We start from the raw sequence: 21341 nt of genomic DNA on the forward strand, positions 1-21341 counted from the left end.
CTGTAGACTCCTACAGTGTGTGTGTCTTCTTCCGTGCCTAGTTTCTGCAGTGCACACAACTTCTTCAGTCCTTGCTCCTGCATCACGCATAACTTCTCCAGCATCCAGTTTCTGCATCACTGTGGTTTCTCCAGCAACAGGATTCTGCAGCCCAGATGTCTTCTCCGACACATTGCTTCTGCAGTACGCAGTAGCCAATAGTACCTGCCACCAACTGCTTTCTCCAGCACCCTTTCTAGTGGTTTGGTGGTGGAATGCCGCTGGCAAGATACTTCTCAGTAAGTAGTTTTTCCAGCTTTACTCGTAGATAGGGTAAATTTCCAGCAACTTGTGCTGGTGCAGCAGCACAGCAGTGTCTCCGCCATCCAGAGGGTCATGCCCATAACCACTTTAACAAATCTGGATCTCAGACATAGTGTTGACAGTATGGGGGCGTGGTCTTAGATGCTCTATCATACCCCTAGTGGTAGTGAATACTCCTTATATCTGTCATCCCTACATTCTTTAGAGTTCTCTTTACTTCTTACTAGCTACTCCCTTATTACTCCAATCCCCTCTTATTGCTAATATTCTTCTATTAAACTTATAAAATCACTGTGTGGTTTCTAGTTCCTGATTGGAATGACTGATACAGCCAGGGTGGGTAGGCTAGGAACTACTCCCGAGAGAGGAGGGAACCAGTATTTACTGAGCATCTACTCTACACGAGACCCCTGTGCTGAGTGTTCCATCTTCATCTTCTCATTTAATCTTCACAACAACTCTTTGTTACAGGATGCTATTGCTGGCATCATTTTACAACTGAGGCTCAGGAAAATAAGTGACTTGTCAAAGTCTCTCAGCTATTGAGTCACAGAATTTGAGAATTAACTTCTTATTTATCTGGGTTAAAGTCCATGGACCCCATACAGCTAGGAAGTTTCAACAATTCACTCGAAATATTCTTTAGGTTTACTTCCCTAGTTAGCACTAAATAATATCCTAGAGACTTATTTATGGAATAAAACCCCTCCTAGTTCTCATTGAAATGGAAACTATATTCCCTAGTGACAAGACAAAATCGGTCTTTAGTAAAGTTTAGGCTCCCTATACCACTAACCTTTACCACCCTCCCTTGGTATGTCCATAAAGACCCTTTAGGAACAATGTAGATTGTGCTAACCTGCAGAGCTACCACTACTGTTTCCTTTCTTAACTGATCTTTTCAACTCCAATTGATTTTTCAAAAATTTCAGTTTCTGCTTGATTCCCTGTTTTCTTTCCTTTATAACATCACAAGCTACTTTATATGCTTTGGCCCAGTGGGGTGATTTCTCCAGTAAAATAACTTGTTTCCTTTCTCTAGTTCTAAAATCATCAGAGGAAACTAGTAGCATGAAAGGGAATTGCAAAATGTATTTTGAGGATCATAAATTACTCATTGGAAAGAAAATGATGGACATGTTTTTCTATTCTCTGAATATATTATAGGTTTTCTCAAGACCCTGTTCAAATGCTTTTGCCTATAAAGTTTCCCTTAAATATCCCAAACGTGGTTGGATGGTCCCTAATTTATAACTTCTTCACATAGCCTTTCTCACCAACTCGTATGGGACCTTGATGGAAACAGTTCAGTTTGAAATGCTGGATTGGATTGTTCCCATTACTCCCTAGGAAACTGCTATAAACGTCACATCTATCCAGGTGCAACGGTCCCGGGAATAATGGCTTCTCCTTCTCATTTACTTTCCAAATTACAAGTGAGTGATTTTCATCTGCACATTTTAAATTTGAACCATATGGGGAAGAGCATTCCAGAAAGTGAATTTGCTGCTTGTCCTCTGTTGTCATTAATAAAGGACACAATTTGAAGAAGGTAGCAGTGATGCCTGCTTGATAGAGGATAATTGAATCCAGCCACGTAGACCAAACACAGTAAATAGAATATAACTTATCCTTTGCTTTGCAACATCTCCCCCTTATACCATACTTAACCCATAGTTTTTTGCAAACACATAGGTGCCTTATCATCCAGGGTTTCAGAAATATCAGTTCTGTCCCCAGTTATTGATGCAACTTCATGGAATCCTTGTTCCAACAGTTCTTCAAATTTCCCATCCTTATTTCCCATATTGAAGACATCCAGGATCTTTCAAGACCCAGGGTTTCTGACACTCTCTCTAGTCAGGGGCACGTGTCCAGGAGTCTCCCAGAGCTCTGAGAGTGGTACACACACTGCAACCTGCCCCTACAGTACTGTAGACACTTTTTGGTCCACTGCAGTCGATTCACTGAGTTCCCTCAGCATCTAGTGTGTGGAACCACAGATGACACTCCCTAGATTAATTTTGCAAGCACACTGGACACTGACACATGCTTTCACAGTGATGCAAACATGCCTAACACATGCCCTGAGCACCATAAATCATCTCAAAAGGCTAAACATACACACTCCCCATCCAGTGCTAGAGACTGACCAGTCTCATCCGTAACAAAGAAAAAGGGAGATAGATCCCCCGTTCACGATACTAGACACACCGCGGCTTTGCTCATCCCATGCTGCAGACTCTAAGTCTCCTCCATAAAGGAGTTCTTGAGATCCACAATTGAGTTCTTGAGATCCCCTCTGCATCTGATACATTTGGACCTTCCCATTCCACGACTACCTCCTGCAGGGCTGCAGGAACACTGGCCCTGAACCTGCTACTTGTGCAAACTCACCAGCCTCCCTCCTAAAAAGTTTCATCCTATGTTGTCCATATACTGTCTCCCTCCACTAGGATTTATCAGTCATGCCTGTTCAGGTGACAATATCCCCAGACCTATCTAGGGAATGGCTCAGAATTAGTCTAAGAGAGTCACAGAAACCCCCTATGTTTTCCCCAGATGTTGGCTTAGAGGAGTTGCGAGGCCTAGTTCTGGCCAAAGAGATGTATGGAAAGTGAGCTAGGAAATACCCCCCGAAATTTTCCTCCCTGAAACAAAAAGAATACAAGATGAAGATAAGACCCCTTTGCCCTTTCTTCCTTCCAGCTCTGAACACTGAACACAATGGCTGGACACTCTCTGAGCTTGTTAAAATGAATGAAAGTTCTCATGGAGATACCACATCCATTCTAACTGATTTGGTCAATTTTTAAAATAATTTGCAACAACAATTGGTTGTAGGTGGTCAAGAGAAGAATCAAACTCAAAATTATTCTTCAGAGTTCTCTCTGAAAGAAACCAATTAGAACTAGATTGAGATGGAATTTAACTTAAATAAGTACAGAAAGCATGAGGAAGACTAGTCACTTGGGTTATTTTCAATCATAAAACAGCCAAACATGGCCCTACATAAATCACAGGAATCTGTGGCTTTTTTTGTTTTCACCACTAACATATATTTAATTTTACAAAGAAATAGTCAGGATGTGTGCATTTTAGCTGTCTCTTGCTCTCTCTTTTCATATTGCCGACAGAATGCTCTAAAAATTAGTGGAGGAGGATAGGAGGCAGCTATCCGGGCATAGACAGATACTAAAATAAAATTTCATTTCTGAACCCATCAAAGCTAAAAAATATTTGAGAAATAAAAAGATACAAATTCAAATGTCAAGAGCTTTTTAAAAAACGTAACCTGTTTTATTTCCCAGCTTTTGAGTTAGAGCTAATAGTTTATGAAGTCACAGAAAACCAAGAAATCTTAAAAGATCTTAGTATCATCTGTGAAGGCTGTCAACCAAACTAGTTAGTGATGATATCAACTCTCAGACTTTAGGTATGGTTTCTTTCCACTACCCTGCTATAGCTACATGAATAAATTCAAACACAACAGCCCATGAAAGTATTGATTTATAGTTTGTTCCTATTTCAAAAGAAAATTTCACAGTATCATTTTCCCAAGGTACTGAACTGAAGAGCATTTCATGTTGCCAGGTCATTATCCTGCCTCCAATTCTGTCATTTTTCTGTTCAAAATCTCACGAATTTTGCAGGTGTTCTTTGTAGATCTGTTCCATGGAAGAGGAACTGGACAGCTCTCATTCAGTTAGCAGTTTTGTTTTTGAATACACAGTGATATCCAGGAAGAGAAGCAAAAACAGAACTCTTAACTTCTGCCATATTTATCTGTATTTGTAGCTGTGCTCATGTCTTCTCTTTGTAATTCCAAAGCCATGAGGTTAGGGGGAAGGAGGAGAGAGCGGAGAATAACAGAATGCTACATAAAAGCACTGCAATTATCTTAAACTTTCCATATGCAGGTCTTTATGAACTCCTATGGCTTAAAATAAATTCTGTTTTGATTTTGCTATAATAATTTACAGCTTCAAGATAATCAAATTGGTGGATAACTGTTGCTATAGTCATAGATATATGCAATAAGAAACAAGCACAGAAATAAATTTGCATTAGTAATATCAATCTCAAAGTTCCTAAAGCAGACAAGCATTTCCTTGACAAATATCCGCAGAGATAACATTCATTCCAAGTACCAACTCCAAGACCCCTAGGGAAGGATTTCTACCTAGATGAGAAAGGATGGGAAGTAATGTAGAGCTATTGCCATCTAGTGGTTAATAACAGAAACATCAGGAGCCTTCTCTCAGATCCAACAACAATAAATTTGTTTACAAAGGCATAAATATTTTGCAATTTTATTTCACTGCTCCGTGCATATATGGTTGTATTAAAAATTTTTTAAAAAGAATTCCTGGATGTTTATTTTTATATGAAAATAATTCAAACTTCTAACAATAAAGAAATTTTCGTTTATTCATCTAAGATTTATTAGTATAGACAAGCTGTGGGCTAGGGATATAGGAATGCATCATCCTCAAAGTCCCTATTTCAAGTTGTGGTTCCAAAGCTATGGCCACTTATTCTGGATCTCACGTGTATGACCCATGTGTATGACCCAGGGCGGCATTCTTGCATATTTTTTGGTTCTCTCTCTCTCTCTCTCTCTCTCTCTCTCTCTCTCTCTCTCTATATATATATATATATATATATATATATATGTATACATATATATATATATATAATATTTTGTCACCCTCTGTGTGTGTGTGAATATATATATATATATTACATTTTAAGAAAGATAAAAACTGTATTAAAATTGTAATGCTCAATATATACTGACAACAAAAGATGAATACAAGTCACATTTGACTTTTGCAATAACAAGAGGTGCTCAAAGTGGTTACCATCAGTGTAATCTTAATACAGTTTTTTCCTTTCTTAAAATATGTATACAATTTTTGTATACATATTTTGGCATCCTCTCTCTATATGTGTATACGTATCTAACATATATACATATAGTATGTATGTACGGTGTTACATATGTTAGGTATTATGCACACTAGAAACCATTTACCAAAATAGACATTATACAAAGAATATAATAAAAATAAATTAGGAATTTTTATATGTTTAGATTATATTTATTAATAAAGTAAAAATCTGCATTCAAGAACTCACTAGATTAACATTTTTAGTATTGTGATATGATGGGACATGCTTCATCATTTAAATAAAATTTTGGCTTAATGCTTTATATCACAGAAATTAAAGGTCTAATAATGTTCATTTTATTTTGATTCTTGGCTTTGCCGACTGTGTGAGCTGCAAAATATTTCTCAAAAGATCTGTGGATCCACCTTGATCATGGACTTGCAGCCTCAGAACTCTGAGGAGATATATTTCTGTTGTCTAAAAAATAAAAACAGAAAACATTAAAAAAAAAAATCTGTGGATCCAACAGGGAAAGTGCATCATTGGCTGCACTTTCTAAATCATATTAATTTCTTAGTCCCATTCACAACATTTCTTGTTTACTCATATACTTTAATAATTTTTCCTTTTCCCTGATGTCAAAACAGATTGTTTTTGGAATGAGTCAAAAGAAATCTTCTTTTTAATATTTTCATCAAATAGTTTCAAAAATCACTGAAACTCTTCATTTGGAAAATCTTAAATAGGTCAGAGAATTCTGTTGCAATTTTTTTTAGTATAAGATATGAGAAGTTTATGTCTGAGACGTATCATTTTTGACTATAATGATGTAAACATTTCCAAACATCTATTTTTCAACATTCTTTCTCCTTAGCAGGATTAAAAATGAAATAAAATAAAAGAAAAAACAATTACTTTCTCACTCACTACAGTGTCACCTTTACCTTGAAAGGAACGTGTCTTTATCTTTTTTGAGGATCTCTGTTAGGTGGCATTTTATTGACAGCTACTTGTACTCACAGAAAAGGTCAGCAAATTTGGGGCACTTGTCATTTAGTGGGGAAGAGAAACTGTTACTCTTAGATTCTTTGCCAAAGATAACAAGGGAACTATGTTGCAGAAAACAAGAATAAAAACAATACATAAACTAGATTTATATGGTCACAACTTATGCGATTACAAATTTCAGTATTATAGAGATTCTACTCTTTATGATATCAAATTCACAAAAGCACACACCAAACATATGTGAACTGCACCATGGACACTGCAGTGTGCTTGAACGGATGTGTGAGCGTGCAGCTGTCAACTCCTTTGAATTGTGGAATGTATATTCTCTCCTCAGGGAACGACTTAAGTGATACATGGACCAAGTGGCGCTACCACTGCCAATCATATATTATATATTATTAAAGCATGCTTTCTTTTTAGCCTGGTAGATAACAATGAATATAAATAAAATTTGTAACATTTTTCTTCCCACACATCACTTTGGAGACCCTCGCCAGGGGGAGGGGACAGGGGGGCTTTGAAACATTTTCGGGGTTTGATATTCCATCCTCAGCCCCGAGGGACAAGGAACTCTCAGGGGCCTTAACGTTGGTGGCAGTGCCAAAGTAGAAGCTGTTTCCTCTGGGGAAGTAGCTGCACTTGGGCCAGGCCTAAGTGTGGTTGGGCATTTCCTCAAAGACCAAAGCGTGCTGGTGGAGCGCTGGTTGATAGGTCATGCTCCTCGGGAGCTAGTTTCAAATCTTCTAGAGCTAGTGGAAGCTTTTGTTGGTTCATGATTGGTTCACGGGAACACTGCCCCTCCCCAGAGCAGCTCCACTTGGAGGGGAGGCAGTCCTTAGAGGTCTGCTCCAGACCTCTCTGGGGTGGCGCTTAGACTTTCCTCAGCGGACTTCCCTCCTCTGTTAGGGATCAATGGTGTTAGACATTTGGTCTGGAAGGAGAATCTTTGCTGGTGCAGACTTCTGGGCCTGCTGAGCTGCAGGCCCTATGGAAGAATTGAAAAGAGGCTGGCAGCTCAGGAGCATCGCCAGTCTGACAGATCCAGGGCTCTGGAAGAGCAAGAATTAGAGAGCCCTGGAGCCGTAATGTCTGATTGTGCCATCCTGGAGCACCAGCAGGACTCGGGGGAGAAGGTTTGGGGCATCACAGCTGGTAGTGCAGGCAAGAGTTGGATACCAAGGCTTTTGCCTGAGTTTGGAAATAAAGCCCAGTCCTCAGACTCTGATGAGGATCCATGCCAGATTTTATTTCATCTGCTCCTAGCCTGGTGGACTAAAGCCAGAAAGATTATCTGGATCTCGCAGCTTTAGTTGATAAAGGACTATAGTTAAATCCCATCTCTGTCTCTAGTAGAGCTTTCCTGGAACTAAAGCAAGCAGAAACATTTCATTTAGGTTTGGATTAAAAAAAAAAAGTCTATAGAATCAAATATTGGACAATAACCTTGTTTATAATAAAAGATATGGCTGTTGATTTAAATTATTAATCTATCCCCACAAAAGCATGGCATATTTATTTCCTTTCAGTGTGAAGGTGACTAAAATGGCATGCTTTGATTTTTAATATCTTTGTTTATACGAAAAATAGAAATTGGAGAACCTTGATACAGAATAGAAAATGCATGTCACATATATTGCCACTTCATTCTAAGCCCGTGGCAGCCATTGCTATAGAATTACTTTTATTTTGTACTCCTTAGATTCTTTCTAGCATGGCCAGGAAGAACTTGATTCCACAAAATAGGGTTGCAAAAACTGTCACCTTATTGACTTTTAAAATGTTTTATTATGAAAATTTTCTAACACACAAAAAGAGAATAATATTACGAGCCCCCATGTACCCACTACTCAATGTCAAAAATTATCCACATCTGTCAAGCTTGTTTCAACTAATCAACTCCACCTCATACACACACTCATACAAGTATATATGTTTTATTGCTTTTAAATAAAATCTGACTTCAACTTTCCAACTAATAGTTGTCTAGAAAAGCAATCTTCTTGAGAATCCTCTTTCTATCCGTGCCTTCAAACAAACAGGTGATGGAGCTTCTCTAAAACCATATGTTCACAAAAGCCGCTCTTGCCTTTGAGACATTCCGGAAGAGCTGATAAACCTATCATCCATCCTATCCTGAACGTTGAAGTCCTGTGGCTCTCGAGCTTTGGTACCAGAGTCAGGCACCTGAATGTTCATCTGTGATCCAGCCCTAGTGTCTAGGGTTTAACCTCCTGAACTTTATCAAGCAGTCATTCCTTCTTGGGAATGCTTCCATGCATATTTCAATAGATCATACATCACATCTCAAATGCCATCATACATTAACAGATTGCCATCTCCTTTTAAAACTTTTGGTATAGCCCAACTCTTTTATTGCTTTTATCTACTTCTCAGCCTGGAAAAAACTGGCTTCTCTTCCCTCCTCCTTATGATATCCATTGTGAATTTAAGCTTCCAAAAGGTCCTTAAAAAGTGATTTTCTATCAGTAATTCTGTTTTCCTTAGATATTACACCCAAGGAAAAAGTGTGCAAAGTCCTGGTTGCCTTTTTGGAATGAGGAGAGGAAAATACAAAGTAGAAAACAAATGCTGCTCATTCTTTTTATTTTTATATACATATTTTTTATAGCTGGAAAAGCCAAACACAATTTAATTATTTAAAAAAATGACCTGTCATACCAGCTTTTCAGGATTAAAAACAATGCCTCTATAAATGCACTCGTGCTTTACCACATATATATGTTTTATTTCCAGCCAGCCAATAATCAGCTCTTGAAGTCACATTGGCAACTTTTTGAAGAGATCCATCATTCTGGAGGAACTGGCCAAGAAAAAGCTAGTGATGGCTGGCAGTGTCTGAGGCACTGAGGTAGAGTAGAAAGATTTACAATCAGAAGGGAGTCCATCCAGCTGCTAACTGTGTGATTTGGCAAGCCACTTTATAATTCTGAACCTTAGGTTCCTTATAATATAATAATAATATAATGTTGATAATAATAATGATAAGCTATTCCATACAATCATTATAAGTATCAAATAAATGGATGTAGAAAAAATGACTTTTAAAATAAAATCAGACTGCTAATGTTATTAATTTTTTGAAATTTAATGTTATATTTCATGAAATATGTATAATAAAGTACAGTAAAACACAAACCTTTGGAATCTCAGAAAGTGTGGGATTTTCTGATTCCGAATAGATTTTGCTTATATTTCAGAATATATTTAAAATGCACTGGGTTTTGGTGAGCACACACAAATGGTCCGTATACACAATAAAGCGTGTCTGACCTGGACGGGTGCTAGAGATAAGCTTTCAGATTGATGCAGACCCTTGTATTTATTTCTAGGACATTATTATGTACTGAATGTCTGTTTTCCCTGAAATTCCGATGTTGAAATCTAATCCCCAATGTGATAGTATCCAGAGGTGTGACCTTTGGGAGGTAATTAGGTCATGAGTGTAGAACCCTCATGAATGAAATTACTGCCCTTAGCAGAAGAAGCCAGAGAGCTAGCTCTCACTCTCTTTTCTCCATGTAGGAATAGAATAGGAAGTCAGGCATCTGCAACCTGAAAGAGACTGCTCACCAGAACCTGACCATTTTGATATCTTGATCTCAGACTTTCAACCTCCAAAACTGTGAGAAATAAATTTCTGTTGTTTATAAGCCACTCAGTGTGTGGTACCTGTGTCACAGCAGCCCAAACTGATAGACACTCAGTCATCGCAAAGTAATGGCATTAGCATATGAAGGAAGACCTTCCATCCTAATATTTACTACACCAAAGCACTTGATAGAAGTAAAGTCTTTGTCGTTATGTGATCCTGAAATGGAAGATTTGCATGTCTGACTCTGTTAGACTCCAAGCTTCTGAAGGTCAAAGTAAGGCCTTCATAGGTGCTGATTAAGAAGTTGGAATCAGAAATACGAGAGTTCAAATTTGAGCCCTGATTCTTCCTAACTTGGGGCAAGTTATTTGAATTCTCCGAGCCCCAATTTGTAAAATGGAGATTATAATAGTTCCTAAATCAAGGTTGCTGTGAGGATGAAATGAGAAAATATATGTAAAGCCTGACACATAGTTAATACTCCATAAACACAGCCATTATTGCTTTCAGTACCTTGAACCCTACATGTTGATTTACTTGCCTAGTTCTCTAATTAGACCAAAAATTTGAGGCTGTGTCCTAGACTCCCTCCTATTCCATTCTATATTTCCCCCACAACAAATTAGTTTTTCTCAGTATGGTGGTCTGAAGACCACTGAGATTCTCCATCCATCTAATAAAGAGAACACGTTTCCATATCTAGATGCTGAACAAAGTGAGAAATAAACAAATAATAAAATTGGAGGTCAAAATACTACCTATATTATTGATGAAGCTAAGTTGAAAATGCGCTTTGTGGAAGAGCCAAACACACTTACCAAGACAACTCCAGAATTAGAAAAAATGTATCTACCCAACTCCAGGCAACACTGGACTAAGGCAGCAGGGACGCCTGACCAAGTGATATAAGAGTAAAAGGATGACTCCTGCTGCATGCAGGCAGGCTCACCCCTAAGACCAGCAAAGAGAATTGCACCAGAAGTGGCCTGGACTTCCAGAGTTTGGAAGGCAAGGCACATGAGAACCATGAGATAGCTGGACTTGTATACTCAAATCATACATAAAAAATCAAGAGCACCTCCTGAAGTGGTAAGTAGACTCTTTGGAGTGAGTATTGGGATGCATGTCAGAACTGAGCCGGAAATAATAAGTGGCTAGTTAGCCAGAAGCTATCTCTGTGAGTCTCAGGGACATGCAGGTAAGAGATTCCCAGCAAGTCTCCCCCCACCCGTCAGCCCCCTACTCCACACACACACATAAAACACACGTAGAAGGGAATGAGCATTTGGACACTGCCACTCTCAGAGGGTACCAATGTCAAATTACGACCATGTCACTTGGGCAAACCTTTCCCGTCCTTCTCTCTCCTTGTTCCCCTATTCCAACCTAGAGGATTCAAAAGAAGCATAGTGAGTAGAAGACACGGAGTAGGAGAGTGGGTGAGGAAAGCAACATCACCTGTATTGTCCCATTGCAGAATTGCCAGCCTGAAGAAGGCCCACGCTGGGGAATGGAAGAAATTTAAAGTGGATGAAACGTTAAAACTTTAGTATTAGCTTGGATTTTTTTTTTAATTTTATTAAGGAAAGGGAACAAGACTTTATTGGGGAACATGTATACTTCCAGGACTTTTTTCCAAGTCAAGTTGTTGTCCTTTCAATCTCAGTTGTGGAGGGCGCAGCTCAGTTCCAGGTCCAGTTGCCGTTGCTAGTTGTAGGGGGCACTGCCCACCATCCCTTGCTGGAGTCTAACCGGCAACCCTGTGGTTGAAAGGATGCTCTCCAACTAACTGAGCCATCTGGGAGCTCAGCGGCAGCTCAGCTCAAAATGCCCTGTTTAATTTTAGTTGCAGGGGCCGCTGCCCACCATCCCTTGCGGGACTCGAGGAATTGAACTGACAACTTTGTGATTGAGAGCCCACTGGCCCATGTGGATATCGAACCGGCGGCCTTCGGAGTTAGGAGCATGGAGCTCTAACCGCCTGAGCTACCTGTCCGGCCCAGCTTGGATTTTTTAATTGGGAGATAAAACTAATTGTTATTAACTAAAAGGTATGGAACATGCCTGAGATTTTATCCAGGAATAAGAAAAGCTGTTTCTAGAAAGAGGTTGAAAGGGTTAATTAACTACAGAGATTACGGTTGTCCCATAAACCATTTTCACGTATTTATTTTACATGGGGATTTATAAGGATGCCATGAGAGTAAATTTTGTCTTTTTTGAGATTGTGATAGTTAAGAACTATAAGCACAAAGTGGCTGAAAGCCATTTTTTTCTTGAGAATAAAGCCTTTTCTGGGTAAGCAGAACCAATAGATTGAAAAGAGGGAGAAAAAGAGATTGATTTATTATTGTTAAGATTGCCTGAATTCTTAATTCAGCCAGGCTTAATGTGCAATCTCCTCTAGGATTTCCCAGTTCCTGTGAGCCAATGTATTCCTTTCTCCATATTAGTTAAGTTCAAGGTTTTTTACTTGCAATTCACGTAGAAAGAGTTCTGACTAATAAAATATAATTATTTAGAAAAGTAATTAAAACCACATGTACTATAGCTAGATAAAATCACTGATATTTGAGTAAGTTCATAGGTTTTGTGCTAATCATATATAATAATGGATAACATGTACTGAGCACTTATGATGTGTCAATCACTGCTCTAAAACCTTTATAAGAATTAACTCATTTAATTACCACAATGACTATTTAAATACACAACACATCTATGTATGAATGTGTTACTATTTAGTATGATTCTCAGTTTATCAATTCAGGAACTGAGAGGTTAACTAAGTTGTCCACGGTCACACAGCTAGAAAGGAGTGAAGCTGGGATTCAAACCCAGGTAGTCCAGCTCCAGAGCCCACTCCTAATTTCAATCCAGGATAAAAAGAAAAGAGGACAATTGTGAATATGATCAAATCATGCATTTCCCTCAATATGCTATGCAAAGAAATGATTTTATGCACATAAGAATTCAGATTGCTATAAAGATATGCAAATAAGTGAAATGAGACATTAGATGAAACACTTCTCATAATGCCAGATCATTTCCAAGATTATAAGTGGTTTACTTAAATTGTGTTTCTCATTGAAATGGGCAGAATCTCGAACAGTCTGAATCTATGACACCATGCTAAAATATCACAAATTTTCAAGTTAAGGATACAGTATTAAGGTTTCAAAAGAAAACGAAAACATATTGCAGATTGCTGTGTTTCACTCTTTCACAATATTTAATGGCTTTTTCACCTGCTGGCAATGAAATTGTTGATATACATTATTGGGCATGTTTAATCAAAACGTGAAGAAATGCTTTACAGAAATGAAACAGAAAGTGGATAAAGACCCATTTACCATTATCTTTCATGTTGAAACATTTGACTTTTCAGCTTTTCAGATGATATTATAGAGTGTCATGTAGTTGTTGAAAAATCTGTCTATAAATTTTAGGTCCATTTTGAATCTGATTCTCCAAAACCATCAAACACTGAACTATTGTCTATTTCTGTGACTAAAATTTAAGTTAGAACATTCTAATTTAGTAGGAAAAAAGGATAAAAAATAATCTGTCTACTGAATATGGTCCCAATTGTCAACTATAACTGTTCATTATTAAAACAGAAACCTTGGTGAAAGATTTCAAATAATTTCATTTCTCATTGATCTGAAATCATCAGAATTATCAATTTTAAATATTCTGCTTTATTTGTATTATTGTTTTAAATTTTGATGACTCATTTTAAAATGTACTTTAAAGTTTGTAACTAAAGTTGCCAAAAGTTTGAGAAACATTGTTCCATATAACTGCAGAAATTCCTGTGACTTTAAACAGCATATATTATGGTGTCTCCCTGGTGTGGCCAAAAATCAGTAGAGACCACTTTCTCCCTTTCAAGGAGCTAATTATATAATAGATTCTGTTTATAATCAGTGAGCAAAATGTTCTTGAACTTGGAGACAGACGTCAGTCTTAATGGTTTCTCAACAAAGTCTATTTTCTACTCAACATTAAGTAGCACTCAGCTATCACCTACTTTGATTCCTCTGCATTGTAATGATGATTTTCTACTTCAAGTTTCAAAAGTCTGAGTCATTGCAGCTTTATTTACGGTGGCCAAGACATGGAAACAACCAAAATGTCCTTCAACAGATGAATGGATAAAGAAGTTGTGGTATATATACACAATGGAATACTATTCTGTGGTAGGAAAAGATGAAATAGGACCATTTGTGACAACATGGATGGATTTTGAGATTATAATGCTAAGCGAAATAGGTCAAACAGAAAAAGTAGAGAACCATATGATTTCACTGATATGTGGTACATAAACCAAAAACAACAAAAGAACAAGACAAACAACTGAAAGAACAAAAAGCTCATAGACATAGATAACAGTGTAGGGGTTACCAGAAGAGGATAAATGGGGTCTAATATATGGTGATAGAAAGAGAACTGACTCTGGGTGGTGAACACACAATGTGAGATATAGATAATGTATTACAGAATTGTACACCTGAAATCTATGTAACTTTACATATTGTAAACAACTGTCATCCCAATAAACTTTAATTTAAAGGAAAAAAAGTATGAGTAGAACTGGAGAATGTGCTTCCTGATCAGTCACCCAGCCCACACCTATCTTGTGAGGAGATGGATAAAAAGGTTCATTGGCAGTTAAAGTACATAGTAGACATAGAAATTTTGTCATTCATTCCTTTCTTCTATGAGATGACCTTCCTGCATTTACACCCAGTGACATAATTTGGGATGTAGAGGTGGCTGACCCTTTCCCCAATGGAGCTATTACAAAGTAGTAATCATGCAAAAATGTTCATGACATAATAAAAGGATACTTACATGCTCTCATTTTATTTCTTATGTAAATAAATTATCTCCATGGAATGAAACAAACTAAGCCTTGCTGTGCAATGCACCCCATATAATAGTTTAATCAGGTTTGTCCTGAGATGAAGGATGCCCTATCACATAGCAAATGACCAAATGGCATTTTGCCCTGCTTGGGCAGGTTTCAACAAGAGTCCCCATGCACCAAGGCTCCTAAATCTCAGTGCCTACATTATGGTTTGGAAGTTTCATAATATATATCAAACTTAATATGTCTCAAACAGAACACTTGATATATATTCTGAAGAGCCAGTAGTGATATACAAAGTTTCATTCCTCATTTTGGTGATTTGAATCTTCTCTCTTTTTTTTCCCTTTGTCTGTCTTAGTAGAGGTTTGTCAATAATACTGAACTCTTCAAAGAACCAGCTGTTTGCTTTGTTAAATACAGAGGACGCCAAAAAAAAGTATATACATTTTAAGAAAGGAAAAACTGTATTAAAATTGTAATACTCAATATATACCGATAACAAAAGATGAATACAAGTCATATGTAGACATTTTTTGGCACATCCAGTACATCCATTATATTTTTCTTTTTCAACTTTACTGATTTCTGTTTTTTATTACTTCCTCCCATCTGTTTGCTCTGGGTTTGTTTTTGTCTTCCTTTTCTTGATTTTTGAAGTGGGATCTTACATTATTTATTTGAGACATTTCTTCTTTTCTAATGTGTACATTGAGTGCTATAAGTTTTCCTCTCAGCACTGCTTTAGCTATGTTGCATGATTTTTTATTGTGATAAAATACACATATTATAAAATTTACCAATTTAAACATTTTTAGGAGTATAGTTCCTTGGCATTATTCATATTGTTATGCAATAATCACCACTATCCATCCCCAGGACTTTTTCATTTTCCTGAATTGAAACTCTGTACCCATTAAACAATAACTCCCTATTTCTCTTTCTTTTCAGCCGCTAAAAACCACCATTCAATTAATACTTTCTGTTTCCATGAATTTAATTATTCTAAGTACCTCATAGAAGTTAAATCATATGATATTTGTCCCTTTGGGACTAGCTTATTTCACATAGCATAATATTTTTGAGTTTCATCTATACTGTAGCATGTGTCAGAATTCCCTTTGTTTCAAAGGCTAAATAATATTCCATTGTATGTGTATACCTCATTTTGTTTATTTGTTCATCTGTTGATGGACACTTGGATTGCTTCCACATTTTGGCTATGGTGAACAATGTTGCTATGAACATGGGTATACAAATATCTTTGGAGTTCTGGTTTTCAATTCTTTTGGGTATATACCCAAAAGTAGAATTTCTGGATCATATGGCAATACTATGCTTAAGTTCTCAAGGAACAGCCATACCACTTTCCCTAGCAGTTGTACCATTTTACATTCCTGCACAAGAGTTTCAATTTCTTCACATCCTCGCCAACACTAATTTTCTATTTGTTCAAAAGTGCATATAGATACATTTGAGAATAGTCAAAATAATGCTGAGAGGAATGACAGACTTGAATAGGTAAATCAACATTTTCTAAAGAAAATAAATGACACTTGCACTACGAAATATTTTAAAACATTATAAATATATAATCCTAAAAAAATAGGCTGCCAGAACAAAAATCAGTTGTCAGAAAAAATGGAAGAGAAGTGAATTTAAAAAGGACAAATAAAAATAATACAAATAAGATTATAAATACCAGGTACTGTGGAGAATTAAATGTTAAGAATTAAAAGCACATTAAATTGACAAAAATTGACTTGATATAAATGAAGATTGCCTGAATTATATCATATCAACAAATAAATCTGAGATAAAAATGCGTTTGTGGCTCTTTTTCCATTAAATAGAGTGTATAAAATCCTACAATCTTCAGCTTTGTTTACCTCAATATTGTCCGAGTCTGTTTTTGCACATACATCACTACATTTAAGTGAAAAAGCATCTCAAGAAATACAGTACACTGTTAGTCTTCTTCTATCTGCCATATTTACTCTGAGAGTTTGTTTCTCTGAATGGATGACAAAGGAGAGATACTGATGAGAGATGGGGGCGGGGCGGGGGCATCACGTGGCTCTGGTTCTAGCTAGTATAAAGAAAGCATAACAAGGTAAATCTATAGTTGTTCAGGTTAGGTTGTTTTATCCAAAGTCTCCAAGTTAAGTCGGAAGGAATAAAAATATATTTAATACTGATTTCCCATTCTCCTTAATCATTACTTCCTCCTACCAGGATTTAATACATTGGTCATAACTGTGTTTCTCAATCCAGTTTTATGTACTTCTGGTGGTTCACGGAAACACCTCTGGGTCTCATTCCAATGGTTGACACACATCCTTAGTTCTTAGAATGATTTTCAAGTGTTATCATTAACTGTCTTGTGAGTATTTTAATAGAAAAGATATCTTTAAAATATAGAGTGCAATTTAATTTCTGTTTAAAACTCTTATTAGAACTCTTAAATAAAAGAAGACTCCTTACATGACCTGACCTTGCTTTTTCATTATTCCTATCCGAAGTCGGACCAATACCAGCCTCTTAATCTGTACCACTATATTGTTCATTTTGTATCTATATCATCATGCCAGTCATTATGCAATGGTTCCCATGCTATTAATTTCACAGAACAGAAGAATAACCTCATAGCCATTTCTTATTTTTCTTACACTCAGTATTGTCCAGTAGCCTTTCAGAACTTATGTGGCCTTGACACACTTTAATACCAAGGTAAATTTTAACGAGAAATTAATCATTATTGCTCAGCTACTCGATTGCCCTGCACATTACGTTTATGTCAAGAATTTGTTCATAGTATCTCCACTTAAAACTTTATCTTTCTTCTGTCTTTCATTTTTTTGGCCTTGATCAAAATCTAAGGTTATTCAATAGTCAAATGGTTAGAGATAGGCAGTTGTAGAAAAACAAAGAACACACAAGCAAAAAAACCTTCTTTCAAGGCTTGGCTTGTCTGACATCATGCTGCTAGCAGTAAACTTTTCCTTCCAAGTGGTTTGCTTTTACCTTTTAAACTAAATTTAAAAAACCAGACAGGTTGACAGGTCGCCAAAAAAAAAAAAAAAAATGCATGACAGCCAGACAGATATGAGTTGAAATTTTGCCTCTGTCACTTCATTTAAAACTCTATTATCTCCAAACTTTAGTTTCCTCATATAACATGGAATTTTTGTGAGAACTTAATTATATGTGCGAAGTACCTAACCTAGTACTGTCTCCTTTCTCTTCTTCTCAATGCAGTTATTTGTACAGTATACTTTGGGAAGGTAACTACTATTAATGTGAGAGCCTTCTCTATGTCTACATTAAAAATTACATATAATTTCTAATTTAACAGTTGTAAATATGATGAGACTGAACACAAGGCTTGCTGGGACTTCCTTGAATAGATGGGGAGAAAAATGAAACAAGGACCAGAATGAAGCTGGAGATAATGGGATATTCATGAAGTCATAGTGGTTAACTTATTTAAAGTCCAAGTATTCAATGCAGATACAGAGATGTTTAGAGTTAGGGGCAATGTTCTTATTGAAAGGTATCCAGCAGATGGAGTGAATAATCACTAACCTTTGTTGTATGCTTTCTAAGTACATGCCAGTCACAGCTCTAAGCACAGAGACCATTAAGGTAGCAATCATTAATTAAATCACAGCAGGCTATAGCTCTATGTTTTCTGTTCATAAATCCGTTCAAAGCAGGAAGCTAACTACTGAGTTGACCCAAAAGAGGCAATTGAGTACCCTAGGAAGTCTGCTAGTGAGAATACAGCAGGATATCATGTGTGTTGGGACATATAGATGGGATCTCTTTCAACAGGTTTGAGGAGACAGGAGGGGAGCCAGTATGGGTTCAATACAGCACATGTAGGTTCACCCAGAAATGTGGATACTGAATCCGTAACAGCAGACTTAACTGCATTCTCCTCCGTGAAAGAACTATTATTTAAAATCCTCATCAGTTAATGAACTCTTATAAATGTATTGTTTGTCCAGCTTAATACTGAGAACTGGATAGCTGTTAAGTTAGCAAATGGAGTCAGGCTCTTCCCAGGGAGTAGGTAGGATAGCATCCCATAGACATAGGCAATAACAGTAAAATGACTAATGGGGGTCCAAAATACACAGGTGTCATAATTATACATCAACTGTGTAAAACTCAGTCTATTACATTTTCACTGGGGGCTGGACAAACAGCTGCAGTATATTCCTGATTTCCTCCATATTACATATTTGTGAGGCCGAAAACATAACCACTTTAATGGAATGTAGCACTGTGGCTATAAGCCTTTAAATCATCCATGATCCTGCCACAGTGCCTCCAACAGTGAACTACTTATGACCTGCCTCAAAGTCACCTGGGAATGTTTTATTAGCATATTAAGTTCTGAAATCTCTCTTCAGAGTCATTTGAATACAAATTTCTTAGGGTGGGCCTGGGAATGTGAAGTTTCAAGAAGTATTTCAGATGATTCATTTGCACACTATAGTTTGAGAACCACCATTTGATCACCTCTGTGAATCAAACTGTTTTTATTTTTACAGTTCCTTTCCAGACCTGTCCCCATATATATATTATTTTTACAATGTCTTAACCATAGTGTAGATACACATTTATACTCTGCTTAAATGATTCAAAAGAATATTTTTGTTGCTAGTCTTTACAATAGTCATTTTTCAGTGGCTATGTGTTATTTTATTGTGATAATTGTTACTCAATCAGTTATAATTCTTTTATTCCAGATATTCTTATCTCTTTTTTTTGATTATTTATATATGATAAAGCCTCAAGAAAGAGGGTAACTGGGTCAAAGATTTGGCACAAATTTTTTAAAAAACAGAATCAAATATAGATACATCCATGAAAGCCAGCAGTTTTAACTTCACAATTGTAACATGAAGCATAAAGTCTAAAGCACTTTAGCTTGAAAGACATTTGGCTAGAAATATAGAGGACCGGAACAGGGAGAACATGTGATATACATAACTTGAAAACTAAATCATAAAAGAGAAAGTTTTGTAGATATCTATGTATGGAGAGAACAGAATTGTTTTCTAGATGTAAATGAAGTATAAATGAAACCTCAAGGATGGCACAAATTTCTAGAAGTCATTTGTAATACTATTCCTTACTCCACGAAGAGATTATGTCCCATATTTCCATAACCTTTAAAAATAATCTGATTCCTGTATGATTCTAACCAGTATTCTTGCTTCTGGTCTTGCCCACACTGAACGCCCTCCCTGCACTCTAGCTGGGATCATCTTTCTTAGTCATATGATCATCTTTGACCCTCATCCCGCTGTCCCTTAGATACAATTCACACCTTTTAATGTGTCTCTTCTTGGTCAGGTCAGTCTCAACCCTCCAGCATTCACTTGGAGCTTATTATATACAAGGCTGTGTGTTAGATCCTTCCTCTGTATACTTACTCTTTAGCTTTATTAAATATCTCTAATTTACCCTTCCAGTTTACCCTTGATAGAATAGCAATCCCTTTTCAAGAATTATATTGCTAAATTTTCTCTCTTGTCATTTGTATTTTTAAGCTATTTGTAGTTTTAGTGTTGAGAAGTTTGCAAATATTCATAGTCAAATCTTTTAATTTTCTCTATTGATTTATTCCTTTACTATTTTTGAGATTAGAAACATTTCTTAAGTAAAATTAAGGTAAATATTTCTCTATGTTTATTCTGGTAAATTGGTCCTCAATTTGTGGGTTGTTTTTTTTCATTCAATGATGTAATCTCTCTGAAACTTTTCTGACTGTATGATATGAGAAACTGATCTAAATTGTATTTCCAAAATTTTAATGAAATGTGCCAGCATGTTTCTTATATAATCTATTTCTCCTTGGTATTTTAAAATGCTACTTCTATGCCCTCGCAATTGCTTATGGCCAAATTCAAATTTCATTTTAAGTTATTTCTTTTCTCCCACCATTTTTCCAAAAATCCTTACCCAATCCATAACCAAGTCTTCCTGTTTCTACATCACTTTATCTCCTCCAACAGCAGTTGGCCCAAGTCATCATCATTTCTCATCTGATAATTGTGAAATCCTCATAACTGACTTCCTATCACCTTGCAATTCTCCAATGGTTCTCCATAGATTTGTTAAAGTGATCTTTTAGAAATGTTAGTCGAATCATGTTATCTCTCCTTTCCTCTTAAAATTCTTCAATAACTTCAAATACGCAAATATCTTAGAATCAAAATCCAGGTTTAGTATCATGGTATACAAGGACCATGTGTATTCAAGGACCTGGCTCTTCAAACTCATTTTTAAATATATTTTCTACTTGCCCCTCTACACTGCTATATACTCATTTCATTTCCATTCCTAAAACATGTGAAGCCCATTCTAAGTTCTTGGCTTTAGCATTTGTCTTCCCTTTATCTGAAATACTTATCCATGAGTTCTTTGCATGGCTGGCTCATGACCTAGCTCAACTCCAAGAGACTTTCTTTAATTGCCCCATAATGTGGCCTCCCTTCTCTGTTCCATTACCTAGTTTATTCCCTTCATAATACTAATCATAGGCTGTTATCTTGTTTGTACAATTATATATTTATTTATTTATTTATTTATTTATTTATTTATATCTATATCCAAGAGATCAAGGTATTT

Source organism: Rhinolophus hipposideros (genome assembly GCF_964194185.1).
Source record: "Rhinolophus hipposideros genome assembly, chromosome: 11".
NCBI classification, from domain to species: Eukaryota; Metazoa; Chordata; class Mammalia; order Chiroptera; family Rhinolophidae; genus Rhinolophus; species Rhinolophus hipposideros.